This window comes from Microcaecilia unicolor, chromosome 7 (assembly GCF_901765095.1).
Source record: "Microcaecilia unicolor chromosome 7, aMicUni1.1, whole genome shotgun sequence".
Classification (NCBI taxonomy): domain Eukaryota; kingdom Metazoa; phylum Chordata; class Amphibia; order Gymnophiona; family Siphonopidae; genus Microcaecilia; species Microcaecilia unicolor.
The window spans coordinates 256271508-256286197 of NC_044037.1; positions in this window are offsets into that span (position 1 = coordinate 256271508).

Sequence of the window (14690 nt, forward strand, 5' to 3'; positions counted from 1 at the left end):
TTCCAGATACGCCCCTGGCGTCAAGTGCTCAACAGATCTATGTACGTGAAAAAAACTTTTTTGAAACTGAAAGAGAACTTTTCTGTCAGCATATCATGCTATCGGCACTTGCAAATTCTTCTGCTGGAGCATGACCTATCTTATACCAGTGGGTCATGTGACACTTAGCACAAGCATGCTAAACTTTAGTAAAAGAGCCTCTATGTTTTCATCTGAAAATTTACCTAAATTTAGGGGGTTAATTTTCAAAAGTTTTAGGCTTCTGACTTTAAAAATGATGCTCCTAAATTGGCCTGTTTGAAAATTTATTAAAGCTGAGTTCTTAAATTTTTGATCAAAATTTCAGTAAACTAAATTTAGGAACTTAAAAAGTGGGTGGAAACAAGGACAGTCCTTGTTGCTACACACATTTCACCCTAATTCTATAAAAGTTGCTAAAAATTGCATGTGCAAATTTGGACACGTGCCCAATTTGCATGCCCAATTTAATTGAATAACGAGCTAATTAGTGCTGATAATTGCCTTAACAAGCAATTATTGTCACTAATTAGATTTAATGGGAACATATGCGCATAAATTTAGGTGTGGGATTCATGCCTAAATTTTACATGTGAGTTCAAAATGGGCGTATGGAAATGGGAAGATCATGAACAGAATGGAGTCATTCCTAAAATTAACGCATGCAGTTATAGAATAAGGGGGAAATGCTCCTAATTTAGGCATGTACATTTATATCAAGTTTCAGTTGGTGCAAATGGCAATGCCTAAAGTTAGCCATGATTCCCAGGCATAAGTGCTATTCTATAAACTGTGCTTAAGTTTAAGCACAGCTTATAGAATAGCACTTTTTTCAGTGCCATATAGGGGGTAGAAAGTTAGACTCTTAAATTGGCTCCTTTCAAAATTTACTAGGGCTGACTTTTTTAATTTATGCCCAAAATTTCACTAAAGTTCTAGATGTAGGAGCCTAGAGAACGGTGGTAACAGAGACAGATTTAGAACGGGGGAAAAAAGGAGCTTAACACTGATTTTCAACACTAGGCACTTAAATTAGGTTCATAAATCTAGGTAAATGAATCCTAACTTTCCTCTATAGAATACTAACGTGAAGGGACATATATGTACCTATTGGACTCATTTTCGAAAGAGAGGGACGCCCATCTTTCGACATAAATGGGAAGATGGACATCCTTCTCACAGAAACGTCCAAATGAGTATAATCGAAAGACAATTTTGGACGTCTCCAACTGCACTCTGTTGCAGGGATGGCCAAAGTTCAAGGGGGTGTGTTGGAGGCTTAGCGAAGGTGGGACTTGGGTGTGCCTAACACTTGGATGTCCTTGACCCATAATCAAAAAAAAGAAGGGCGTCCCTGACGATCACTTCGACGTTTTCACCCAGACCTGTTTTTCTTATGACTAAGGCACAAAAAGGTGCCCGAAATGACCAGATGACCACCGGAGAGAATCGGAGGTCACCTCCCGTTACTCTCCCAGTGGTCACTAACTCCCTCCCACCCTCAAAAAACATCTGCAAAAATATTTTGTGTCAGCCTCTATGCCAGCCTCAGATGTCATACTCAGGTCCATGATAGCATTATGCAGGTCCCTGGAGCAGTTTTAGTGGGTGAGTGCACTTCAGACAGGCGGACCCAGCACCATCCACCCCCCCCCCCCAATTGTTACGTTTGTGGAGGAAACAGCGAGCCCTCCAAAACCCACCATAAACCCACTGTACCCATATATAGGTGCCCCCCTTCACCCATAAGGGCTATGGTAGTGGTGTACAGTTGGGAGTAGTGGGTTTTGGGGGGCTCAGCACACAAGGTAAGGGAGCTATGTTCCTGGGATCATTTTATGAAGTCCTCTGCAGTGCCCCCTAGGGTGCCCGGTTGGTGTCCTGGCATGTCAGGGGGATCAGTGCACTACAAATGCTGGCTCCTTCCATGACCAAATGGCTTGCATTTGGTCGTTTCTGAGATGGACGTCCTTGGTTTCGAAAATCGCCGAAAATCAGAAACGTCCATGTCTAGGGACGTCCAAATCTATGGACGGTGAAATTTAAGGATTTGGACGTCCATGACGGTATTTTCGAAATGAAAGATGGATGTCCATCTTGTTTCAAAAATACTGGTTTCCCCACCCCTTGATTGGGACGTTTTGCAAGGACGTCCAAATCGAAACTTGGACGTCCCTTTTGAAAATACCCTTCCACGTGGTTTAGCACACTTATGCTAGCCATAGAGCTGGAGTAAATGCTCGTCTAAATGATGGACATATATCTTTTTATTTATGTATTTATTACTACATTTGTACCTCGCGCTTTCCCACACACAGCAGGTTCAATGCGGCTTACATAGTAAACAGAATTATAAAGTATTGTAAGGAGAATATTACAAACTGAAATAAACATAGTAATAGTAAGGTTTTAAGAATATGTGAATTGAACATGGAAAGGGAAACAAGGCAAGATAGGCAAATGGAAAGAGATTGGGAGGGGTATGGTGTAGGGAAGATGGAGAAGAGAAGACTGGGGATGAGTATAAGGAGTTTGGGAGACATGGTTTAAGGTATAATCATCTTCAGAGCAGGAGTTGAGTGGGTGGGCTTATAAGGTTAAGTTGGACCATTAGGGTAAGCTTGCTTGAAGAGATGTGTCTTCAACATTTTTCTGAAGGGTAGATAATCGTTAATTGTTCGGATGGATCTTGGTAGAACGTTCCAAAGCTGGCTGCCCAAAAATGAGAAACTGGATGCATAGGAGGTTTTATATTTAATTCCTTTACAGTTGGGGAGGTGTAAATTGAGGTAAGTATGTGAGGACATTGATCTCTTTCTGATTGGGAGGTCGATCAGGTCATTTGTGTAACTAGGGGATTCTCCGTATATGATCTTATGAATCATTGCATGGGTCACTAGCCCACCAGACCTTTATAAGGTAGGCCTGGTGAGGGCCTACAGGTGGGATGGGGGAGAGTGATTGCGATGGGGGAGAGTGATAGCAAGGGGAGGAATGAGTTTCGGGTTTCAGCCAAAAATGCACCAACATTTTCAACCAAAACCCAAATCTGAATTTTGGTCCTGCTTCAGTGCCGAATTTGAAGCCGAAATTCAGTCGGCTTCTACTGGGGATGTGGTAAAAGCAGTTAATGCAGCTCTATTTAAAATAAGGTATGGACAAATTCCTGGAGATAAAGTCAATAAACTATTATTAACATACAAAAATCTGGGAAATCCACTGCTTATCCCTGTGGGTAAGTAGCATGTAGTCTTGTTACTTTCTGGGATTCTACCAGGTACTTGTGACCTGGGTTGGCCACTGTTAGAAACAAGATACTGGGCTAGATGGACCTTTGGTCTCAACCGGTATGGAAACTCTTACATTCTTATAGGTATGTTCTTATGAGATATAAACAACTAATTTTAGAAGAGATCTAGTCAACAAAAATGCAAAACAATCAATAGAAATATGAGGTTGACTTTGCAGTGACAGAATGCCTTGAACGACTGTGCTTATATTCGGACATTTAAGATATATGCAGACAGTAGGTTTAACAGCAGCAAGCACAGCAGGGTAATTAGTGTGGTGACACTGATGTTTGTAAGTGCTTTGATTATTTATATTTTGTAAACCACTAGAGGCTAACTGGAAATGTGATTAATAAATAGAATACATAAAATGAAGTAAAATAATATATCAGTGAAGATTTTAATTCTTAGCATAACTTGTTTTTGACTGTGTCTCCCTATTCTTTCAGTTCCCCAAATATTTGACATCCAGTGTCACCTTTCTTCTCTACAATTAATTGAACTGAAATCTGTGCAGCAATTGTTAAGAGCTAGGGGAAGAATATATAAACATCAAAGGTAGGGATGTGCTAGAGAAGGGTATCATTTTTTTCAGTATCACAACACCTAGAGTAACACATAGTACATGATGGGTGATAATGACCAACAGTTATTCAGGCCCACACTGCAAAGGATATACCTAGGGCTTCTGATTCCAGGTGTTTATGAATTGTAAATTTGGGTTAATTTTTCAGATGATTAGGTGGTGTCTGAGGGAAATGATAAGTAGTGTTTCTTACTGCTTTCATGGTGTGAACAGTACTTCTAGCTACACTTCTCCTCTTAGTTAAATATACAGAGAGAGAGAGAGAGAGATTGATATAGATATATGTATAGATAAAGAGACAGATATAGATAGACATAGATATAGAATGTTAGCTATTATTAGGAAATGAATGGAAAACTAAAATGAGGACGTTATAATGCCTTTATATCTCTCCATGGTGCGACTGCACCTCGAGTATTGTGTGTAATTCTGGTAACCGCATCTCAAAAAAGATATAGTGGAATTAGAAAAGGTGCAGGTCCCTGTTTACTAATCCACACTGTAGGCATGCAAACTTTTTAGCATGCGCTAATGCTAGAGACACCCATAGGAATATAATGGATGTCTCTATCATGATAATTTTTAGCATGTGCTAAAAGGTAAGTGCATCTACAGTGAGGCTTAGTAAACAGGGCCCACAGAGAAGGGTGATAAAAATGACAAAGGGGATGGAACGACTTCCTTATAAGGAAAGGCTAAAACAGCTAGGGCTATTCGGCTTGGAGAAAAAACGGCTGAGGAGATATATGATAGAGGTCTATAAAATAATGAGTGGAGTGGAACCGGTAGACGTGAATCGCTTGCTTACTCTTTCCAAAAATACTAGGACTAGGAGGCATGCAATGAAGCTACAAAGTAGTAATAAAAAAAAATCAGAGAAAATATTGCTTCACTCAACCTGTAATTAAATTCTGGAAGTTGTTGCCAGAGAATGTTGTAAAAGCAGTTAGCTTAGCGGGGTTTTTTTTTTTTTAAGCTTGGATAACTTCCTAAAAGAAAAGCCCATAAGCCATTATTAACATGGCCTTGGGGAAAATCCACTGCTTATTTCTAGGATAAGCACCATAAAATATATTGTACTATTTTGGGATCTTGCCAGGTACTTGTGACCTGGGTTGGCCACTGTTGGCCACAGGATACTGAGCTTGATGGACCTTCCGTCTGTCTCAGTATGGCAAATGCTTATGTTCTTTAAGCTGGCACATAACCTGGTTATGTTTCTAATATCAGTTATGTGCAGAAACATAACTGGTTATCTTTGCGATAATAGAAACATGTGGTCAGTGCTGTCACAATCATCTATATATCTTGTGAGTTTGGTATTTGGAGGACCAAAACCACTGAGGGATTAAGGGAGCAACCTCCACTCAACCCGTCCAGTGGAATGCTGCTCAATCTTAAATGTGCTTGGGAACAGGTAAAACTCCCAATGTGGATCTTTTAGAACGTAGGCATTTAGTTCACTTCTGAAAGGGGCACTAAATATCTATGGATCTGCCACGCTTTTGTCCTACTCTAAACATGTCCAGACCACTTCCCAGACACATTGTGGTCTAATAGGTGCAAATCCCAAGCATTGCAAAATGGGGACTTAGTTGTTTATGCAAAATAAAAGTTTAATTTAAGTTTATGCATGTATTAAACCTGAATTGGACTTGTAAAATAAAGTCCAAAGTCTCTCAGACTCTTTTACTACTACTACTATAAATCATTTCTATAGCACTACCAGTCGTACGCAGCGCTTCACAATTGAACATGAAGAAAAGACAGTCCCTGCTCAAAAGAGCTTACAATCTAAATCAGGACAGACAGACAGGACCAATAAGGGACAGACAAAAGGACACATAGGGAAAGGGACTATTGAAGAGAGGAAGACAAGATAAAGGTTACGAGCAGGTGACAAGTTAGGAGTCAAAAGCAGGATCAAACACGTAACATAGTAACATAGTAAACATAGTAACATAGTAACATAGTAAATGACGGCAGAAAAAGACCTGCATGGTCCATCCAGTCTGCCCAACAAGATAAACTCATATGTGCTACTTTTTGTGTATACCTTACCTTGATTTGTACCTGTCCTTTTCAGGGCACAGACCATGTAAGTCTGCCCAGCACTATCCCCGCCTCCCAACCACCAGCCCCGCCTCCCACCACCGGCTCTGGCACAGACCGTATAAGTCTGCCCAGCACTATACCTGCCTCTACTATTACTACTACTACTATTTAGCATTTCTATAGTGCTACAAGGCATATGCAGCGCTGCACAAAAATAGAAGAAAGACAGTCCCTTCTCAAAGAGCTTACAATCTAATAGACAAAAATAAAGTAAGCAAATCAAATCAATTAATGTGTACAGGAAGGAGGAGAGGAGAGGAGGGTAGGTGGAGGCGAGTGGTTACAAGTGGTTACGAATCAAAAGCAATGTTAAAGAGGTGGGCTTTCAGTCTAGATTTAAAGGTGGCCAAGGATGGGGCAAGACGTAGGGGCTCAGGAAGTTTATTCCAGGCGTAGGGTGCAGCGAGACAGAAGGCGCGAAGTCTGGAGTTGGCAGTAGTGGAGAAGGGAACAGATAAGAAGGATTTATCCATGGAGCGGAGTGCATGGGAAGGGGTGTAGGGAAGGACGAGTGTGGAGAGATACTGGGGAGCAGCAGAATGAGTACATTTATAGGTTAGTAGAAGAAGTTTGAACAGGATGTGAAAACGGATAGGGAGCCAGTGAAGCGACTTGAGGAGAGGGGTAGTATGAGTAAAGCGACCCTGGCGGAAGACGAGACGGGCAGCAGAGTTTTGAACTGATTGGAGAGGGGAGAGGTGACTAAGTGGGAGGCCAGCAAGAAGCAGATTGCAGTAGTCTAAGCGAAAGGTGACAAGGGTGTGGATGAGGGTTTTGGTAGAGTGATCGGAAAGAATGGGGCGGATTTTACGGATGTTGTAAAGAAAGAAACAACAGGTCTTGGCGGTCTGCTGGAATTGAGCAGAGAAGGAGAGAGAAGAGTCAAAGATGACCCCAAGGTTTCGAGCTGAGGAGACAGGGAGAATGAGAGAGCCATCAACAGAAATAGAAAACGGGGGGAGTGGGGAGGTGGGTTTGGGGGGAAAAATGAGAAGCTCGGTTTTGGTCATGTTTAAATTCAGGTGGTGTTGAGACACCCAGACAGCAATGTCAGACAAGCATGCTGAAACTTTGGTTTGGATGCAAGGTGAGATATCAGGGGTAGAAAGGTAGATTTGGGAGTCATCAGCATAGAGATGGTAGGAAAAGCCATGGGATGAGATTAATGAACCAAGGGAAGAAGTGTAGATAGAAAAGAAGAAGGGACCAAGAACAGAACCCTGAGGTACTCTGACAGGCAGAGGGATAGAAGTAGAAGAGGATCCACCAGAGTGAACACTAAAGGTGCGGAGGGAGAGGTAGGAAGAGAACCAGGAAAGGACAGAGCCCTGGAATCCAAGTGAGGACAGGGTATCGAGAAGTTTGCTGTGATCGACAGTGTCAAAAGCAGCGGAAAGATCAAGAAGAATGAGGATGGAATATTGGCCTCTGGATTTAGCCATTTAGTCATTGGAGACTTTAATAAGCGCAGTTTCGGTTGAGTGGAGAGGGCGAAAACCAGATTGTAGTGGGTCAAGAATAGCATGTGAGGAGAGAAAATCAAGGCAGCGGTGGTGAACAGCACGCTCAAGTAATTTGGAGAGAAATGGAAGGAGGGAGATGGGTCGGTAATTAGTGGTATAAGACAAAAAAGTGAGGAGAATGAATGAGGATACCAAGAAAATTGTTTATTCACATAAAAAAATGACCCGACATGGCCGTGTTTCGGCCCAAAGGCCTGCCTCAGGGGTCTTTGTAACCTCAGGTAGTCTGATGTGAAACGTGCACTCTGAGAAAAATAGTGTAGCAGAACCCTCTTGGGTCTCCTCTCCTCTGAAAATTTTTTTTTTATTAACCAGGAACTAGCCTGTTATACTCCTCTCGTAAGAGGGACAAGTAGGGTCAAGTGAAGGCTTCTTAAGGAGAGGTGTGACCACAGCATGTTTAAAGGCAGCAGGGACAGTCACAGTGGAAAGTGAGAGGTTGAGAATGTGACAGATAAAAGGAATAAGAGCAGGAGAGATGGCATTAAGAAGGTGAGTGGGAATGGGATCAGAGGAAGAGGTGGTACATTTTGAGGAAGAAAGGAGAAGTGTAGTTTCCTCAATAGTAACTTCAGGAAAGGAGGAAAGGGAATGAGGGGAAGGAGAGAGAGGGGAACGGACTAGTGAAGGGAGAGGTGGGGAGGTAGAGAATGCAAGGTTTATCTTTTGAACCTTGTCGTGAAAGAATTCAGCAAGGGTCTGAGGAGATAATGAAGGGGGAGTTGGGGGAGGGGGCACCTTGAGGAGAGAGTTCAATGTGGTGAAGAGAAGTTGAGGGTTAGAGCCAAGAGAGTTAGTCAGTTGGATATAATAATCCTGTTTGGCGCATAAAAGAGCAGATTGGAAGGAGGTCAGCATGAACCGGCTCTGCCACCCACTCTCGGCTAAGCTCCTTGGGATCCATTCCTTCTGAACAGGATTCCTTTATGTATATCCCACTCGTGTTTGAATTCTGTTACCGTTTTCATTTCCACCACCTCTCGCAGGAGGGCATTCCAAGCATCCACTACTCTCTCCGTGAAAAAATACTTCCTGACATTTTTCTTGAGTCTGCCCCCCTTCAATCTCATTTCATGTCCTCTCGTTCTACCGCCTTCACACCTCCGGAAGTTTCGTTTGCGGATTAATACTTTTCAAATATTTGAACGTCTGTATCATATCACCCCTGTTTCTCCTTTCTTCCAGACATAGGCGTAGACTGGGGGGGGGGCGAGGGGGGGCAATGCCCCCCCAACGACGACGAGGCGCCGCCGCGCCATTAGTAAAAAAAAAAAACACATGCAGGCACGCGCTCCTCTCCATCCGCATGGCTTCCCTGCCCTCTCTATCTGCGTCCCGCTTTTCTCTGATGTCAGAGGAAGGCGGGACGCAGACAGAGAGGGCAGGGAAGCCAAGCAGACGGAGAGGAGCGTGTCCGTCTACCCCTCTCTCTTCCTCCCTCCCTTCGGCGCAGGCAGCAGTCTTTTTCAGCGTTCCTGGCAGCGGTAGCAATGTACACGCTGCCTTCGGCTCTGCCCCAAAGCCTTCTCTTCAAGTTCCTGTTCCCGCATAGGTGGGAACAGGAACTTGAAGAGAAGGCTTCCGGGGCAGACCGAAGGCAGCGTGTACATCGCTACCACTGCCAGGAACGCTGAAAAAGCTGAAGACTGTTGCCTGCGCCGGAGGGAGGGAGGAAGAGAGGGGGTAAACGGAGTCACGATCTTGGACCTCACGGGGGGGGGGGGCAGTAGAAGGAAGATGGATGGAACTGGGAGGGGTGGGGAGCAGAGGGAAGGAGCAAGAGATGGATGGGACGGAGGGATGGTGAGCAGAGGGAAGGAACAGAAGATGGATGGGACTGGGAGGGGTGGGGAGCAGAGGGAAGGAGCAAGAGATGGTTGGGACTGGGAGGGGTGGGGAGCAGAGGGAAGAGCAAGAGATGGATGGGACTGTGAGGGGTGGGGAGCAGAGGGAAGGAGCAAGAGATGGATGGGACTGGGAGGGTGGGGAGCAGAGGGAAGCCTACTGGAAAGAAGACACTGCATAAAACAGAAGACACTGGAACCAAAGCGAATAGAAAAACTAAATGATCAGACAACAAAGGTAGATAAAAGTATTTTATTCATAATTTATTAATTGAAATGTGTCAGCTTTTTGAAATGTGCATCTGTGATATTTTGCCTGTAAATTTCAATTCCTTCCTCCATATTAGCATATCATTTGCATATGTATATATGCAAATGATATGCTAATATGCTCCGCCCATTCTTTGCCCCCCCCCCCCCCCCCCCAATGAAACAGTCAAACTACGCCTATGCTTCCAGAGTATACATGTTCAGGTCATCAAGTCTCTCCTCATACGTCTTTTAACGCAAATCCCTTACCATTCTCGTAGCTTTTCTTTGTACCTCTTCAATTCTTTTTACATCCTTCGCAAGGTACGGCCTCCAAACTGAACACAATACTCCAGGTGGGGCCTCACCAACGACTTATACAGGGGCATCAACACCTCCTTTCTTCTGCTGGTCACACCTCTCTCTATACAGCCTAACAACCTTCTAGCTATAGCCACCGCCTTGTCACACTGTTTCGTCGCCTTCAGATCCTCAGATACTATCACCCCAAGATCCCTCTCCCCGTCTGTACCTATCAGATTCTCCCCGCCTAACACATATGTCTCCCGAGGATTTCTATTCCCTAAGTGCATCACTTTGCATTTCTTCGCATTGAATTTTAATTGCCAAACCTTAGACCATTCTTCTAGCTTCCTCAGATCCTTTTTCATGTTTTCCACTCCCTCCCGGGTGTTCACTCTGTTACAGATCTTAGTATCATCCGCAAATAGGCAAACTTTACCTTATAACCCTTCAGCAATGTCACTCACAAATATATTGAACAGAATCGGTCCCAGCACCGATCCTTGAGGCACACCACTACTCACCTTTCCCTCCTCCGAGCGAATTCCATTCACCACCACCCTCTGGCTTCTGTCCGTCAACCAGTTCCTAATCCAGTTCACCACTTCGGGTCCTATCTTCAGCCCATCCAGTTTATTTAAGAGCCTCCTGTGGGGAACCGTGTCAAAAGCTTTGCTGAAATCTAAGTAGATTACATCCATAGCTCGTCCCTGATTCAATTCTCCTGTCACCCAATCAAAGAACTCAATGAGATTCGTTTGGCACGATTTCCCTTTGGTAAAACCATGTTGTCTCGGATCTTGCAACTTATTGGCTTCCAGGAAATTCACTATCCTTTCCTTCAGCATTGCTTCCATTACTTTTCCAATAATCGAAGTCAGGCATACCGGCCTGTAGTTTCCAGCTTCTTCCCTATCACCACTCTTGTGAAGAGGGACCACCTCCTCCATTCTCCAATCCCTCAGAACCTCTCCCGTCTGCAAGGATATATTAAAAAAATATTTAAGAGGACCCGCCAGAACCTTTAGGCCTTTAGCCCGGATTTGAAGGCGGCCAGGAATGGAGCTGGACGTAACGGCTCAGGAAGCCTATTCCAGGCATAAGGTGCGGTGAGATAAAAGGAACGGAGTCTGGAGTTAGCGATGGAGGAGAAGGGTGCAATTAGGAGAGATTTGCCTAGTGAACGGAATTCCTGGGAAGGAGTGTAGGGAGAGATGAGGGTGGAGAGGTAGTGAGGGGCTGCAGAGTGAATGCACTTATAGGTCAATAAGAGGAGCTTGAATTTTATACGGAAATGGATAGGGAGCCAGTGAAATGACTTCAGGAGAGGGCTGATATGGGCATAATGACTTTGGCAAAATATTAGTTGTGCAGCAGAATTTTGAACAGATTGAAGAGGAGAGAGGTGGCTGAGTGGGAGACCTGTGAGAAGCAAGTTGCAGTAATCTAAACGAGAGGTAATGAGAGTGTGGATGAGGGTTCTGATAGCGTGTTCAGAAAGGAAAGGGCGAATTTTGGCGATATTATAAAGGAAGAAATGACAGGTTTAACAATCTGTTGAATATGTGCAGAGGAGTCGAAGATGACCCCAAGGTTACGAGCAGATGAGACAGAAAGAATGAGCGTGTTGTGGACCAAAATAGAGAATGGGGAAAGGGGAGAGGTTGGTTTAGATGGGAAGATAAGGAGCTCAGTTTTGACATATTGAGCTTTAGGTGGCGGTGAGACATCCAGGTAGCAATGTCAGAGAGGCAGGCAGACACCTTGGACTGGATTTCTGCCGAGATTTCTGGTGTGGAGAGGTAGATCTGCGAGTCATCAGCGTAAAGGTGATACTGAAAATCGTGGGATGAGATCAAAGCACCAAGGGAGGAAGTATAGATGGAGAAAAGGAGAGGTCCTAGGACTTTTCTCCTTTTATCAACAAATGCTTCACTCTCTTTAACTCTTGGTCCTATTTTGGCCTCTACAAGGTGTTAGTTTTGGTCCTATATATCCAAAGAGTTAAATCTGAGGCTGCATGTTACCTAGAATTCACTCAAATCCTTAATCCCATTTTTTATTTAATACAGTTGAAGACATGATAAAACAAATCAATCACTTACACTTGCATTCAGGTTGATTAGGATTCTGTACATACAGGGTGAGTATATGTCTGTGATTAGCCTCTTTCCCAGAAAGGAGAAAGTGTCAGTGCCTGGTGCTTTGAAATACTGAAACACAGCACTAACAGCACCACAGGAACCGCACAGGTATAACCATACAGCAGACGCATAGATACAAAATCACAATAGCTGAGAAGAATAAACAGGCAGCAGTTTACTGAGAGATTCAGTATTCTCCACACACTGGATCTGTGACCTAGGCACAGCTTCCATCTCTCTCTCCATTTTCTCATAGGCCCCGATGCTCAGAAGCAAATGCGGTCACTAGAAGCCATTAGCACATGACTAGCAACCATATTTGCTAGCGCATAATGCTCAGAGGGCTCTAGCACAGGGAACAATGATCACGCCAAGGGATAGCACAAGTAGCATTAAAATTGTTGGATTATTTGTAGTAAATAATTAGCAGATTTTAGTACACACAGCTTCAGCTTTAGAAATGTTAATTTCTTTCTTCATCTCTCTCTCATTCACCCCTGAATAATTCACTGCTGAGTCAGTTTAAAGTTGAAGTAACAAAACATCTGTTTACTCACAGTTTGCAGTTAGATTATAATCAGACAGGCTTATATATACATATTATTATACATTTGTATTATCAGCTCCTTCCATGTGCTTAGATGGTAATGGATGCTCACACCATAGATCCTCTCAGGTTAGGAGAGATCATGAGCTCCATGTGCTCCATGTGCTGCATGTGCTGCATCTAACCCCCACAGGAAGTTGCATAGCTGTGTGACCTCTCTAAGTAATTCACATCAGAGGTCACAGAGTAATCACAGAGAAATAATAGGTGACAGGCAATGCATGTAAAAATACAATTACATTCCAACAAACCCCTTCTCATGCATAACTGTCATGCAATTATTTATTCATACAAAGTCCAAGCTTTATACGCAGATTCACAAAATGTTCTCTGGGTAACGGTTTGGTCATGATGTCAGCTGTCATCTCACTGGTGTGACAATAGTGTAGACTGATGACCCCTTCTTTCGCCAACTCTCGCACGTTGTGGTATTTCGTTGCGATGTGCTTGGTGCGTGACTGAACCTTGTCATTCTGTGACAGTCGGATGCAGCTCTGATTATCTTCCATTATCTGGATTGGTCTCTTTTCAGCTATACCAAAATCCAGCATAAGTTTTTCAATCCACATCAGTTCTCTGCACGCTTCCGATACGGCCACATATTCAGCTTCTGTAGAAGACAAACTCACAATACTTTGTTTATGACTGGCCCATGAAATTTGTACATTTCCATACATAAACACATATCCACTTGTGGATTTATAATCAGAATGATCCCCTGCCCAATCTGAATCACAGTAACATATTAGTTTTGGATTACTATTGGCTGAAATCTTTAATTTACAATCAATGGTACCCTTTAAATACCTTACCATCCTTTTAACTGCAGTCCAATCTGATTTGGTAGGTGAGCTGACCCTTCTGCTCAAAATTCCTACTGCATTTGCTATATCAGCCCTGTATGTGGTAGTTAGATATAAAAGCTTACCTATGGCTGATCTATATTGGATGTTATCTGGTAAAGGTTCTCTTACTGTTTCATCCTTCAGAAAATCAGTGATCATGGGAGTGCTTACAACTTGGGCATCTTGCATACCTAAACTTTCAATAAGCTCATTTATTTTCTGCTTCTGGCTTAGAAGATAAGAACCATCATTTTGTTTCTCAATTTCTATACCAAGATAGTATGACACATTACCAAGTTCTTTTATCTCAACATTGTGGTTTAAACACTTTACAATGTCCTTGTACTCTTGCTCACTTTTGCTTGCAATGAGCAGATCATCAACAAAAGCTAAAATGTATGCATATTGTCCATTTCTGCACCTAGTGTACAAGCATTTATCTGCTTCACCTTGTTTAAATCCTAATTTGTCAATATTTCATGCAATTTATCATCCCAACATTCTGCACTTTGCTTTAATCCATAAAGACCTTTGTTTAATTTACACACTAGCTGTCTTTGTTTTGTATTTATGAAACCTGTTGGCTGTTCCATGTACAAGTCTTCAGTTATTTCTTCATGAAGAAACGCTGTTTTCACATCAATGTGGTTGACTTGCATGCCTTTTGAGACTGCAATGCTCAGAAGTGTTCTGATTGTCGTGTGTTTCACTACAGGTGCAAACACTTCATCAAAATCTTCTCCATATTTTTGAAGATATCCCTTTGCCACTAATCTGGCTTTATACCTTTCCACTTTTCCTTGTGCATTCCTTTTTAACTTGAATACCCATTTGCATCCTATAGCTTTCTTGCCAGGAGGTAATTTTGTAAGAATCCAAGTATTATTTTTATCCAATGCATCAATTTCTTCTTGTGCAGCTTTATGCCATTCAGCAGCTTCTTCTGCTGGCATTTTCTCAATCTCATCCCATGTTAAGGGCTCTTGAGCTTCTGCTGACTTTGTTAGGTAAGACAGTCTTGGGGGTGGAACACCTTTGTTTTCCCTGGATGAGCGTCTGACAACAGGTTGGTCTGACCTTTCCGCATCCTCAAAATCTGAGAGTTCTTCTCCAATTGATTCCCCTTCTCCAACTGTACTGTCTTCTTCAATGATCCTTTCTGTGTC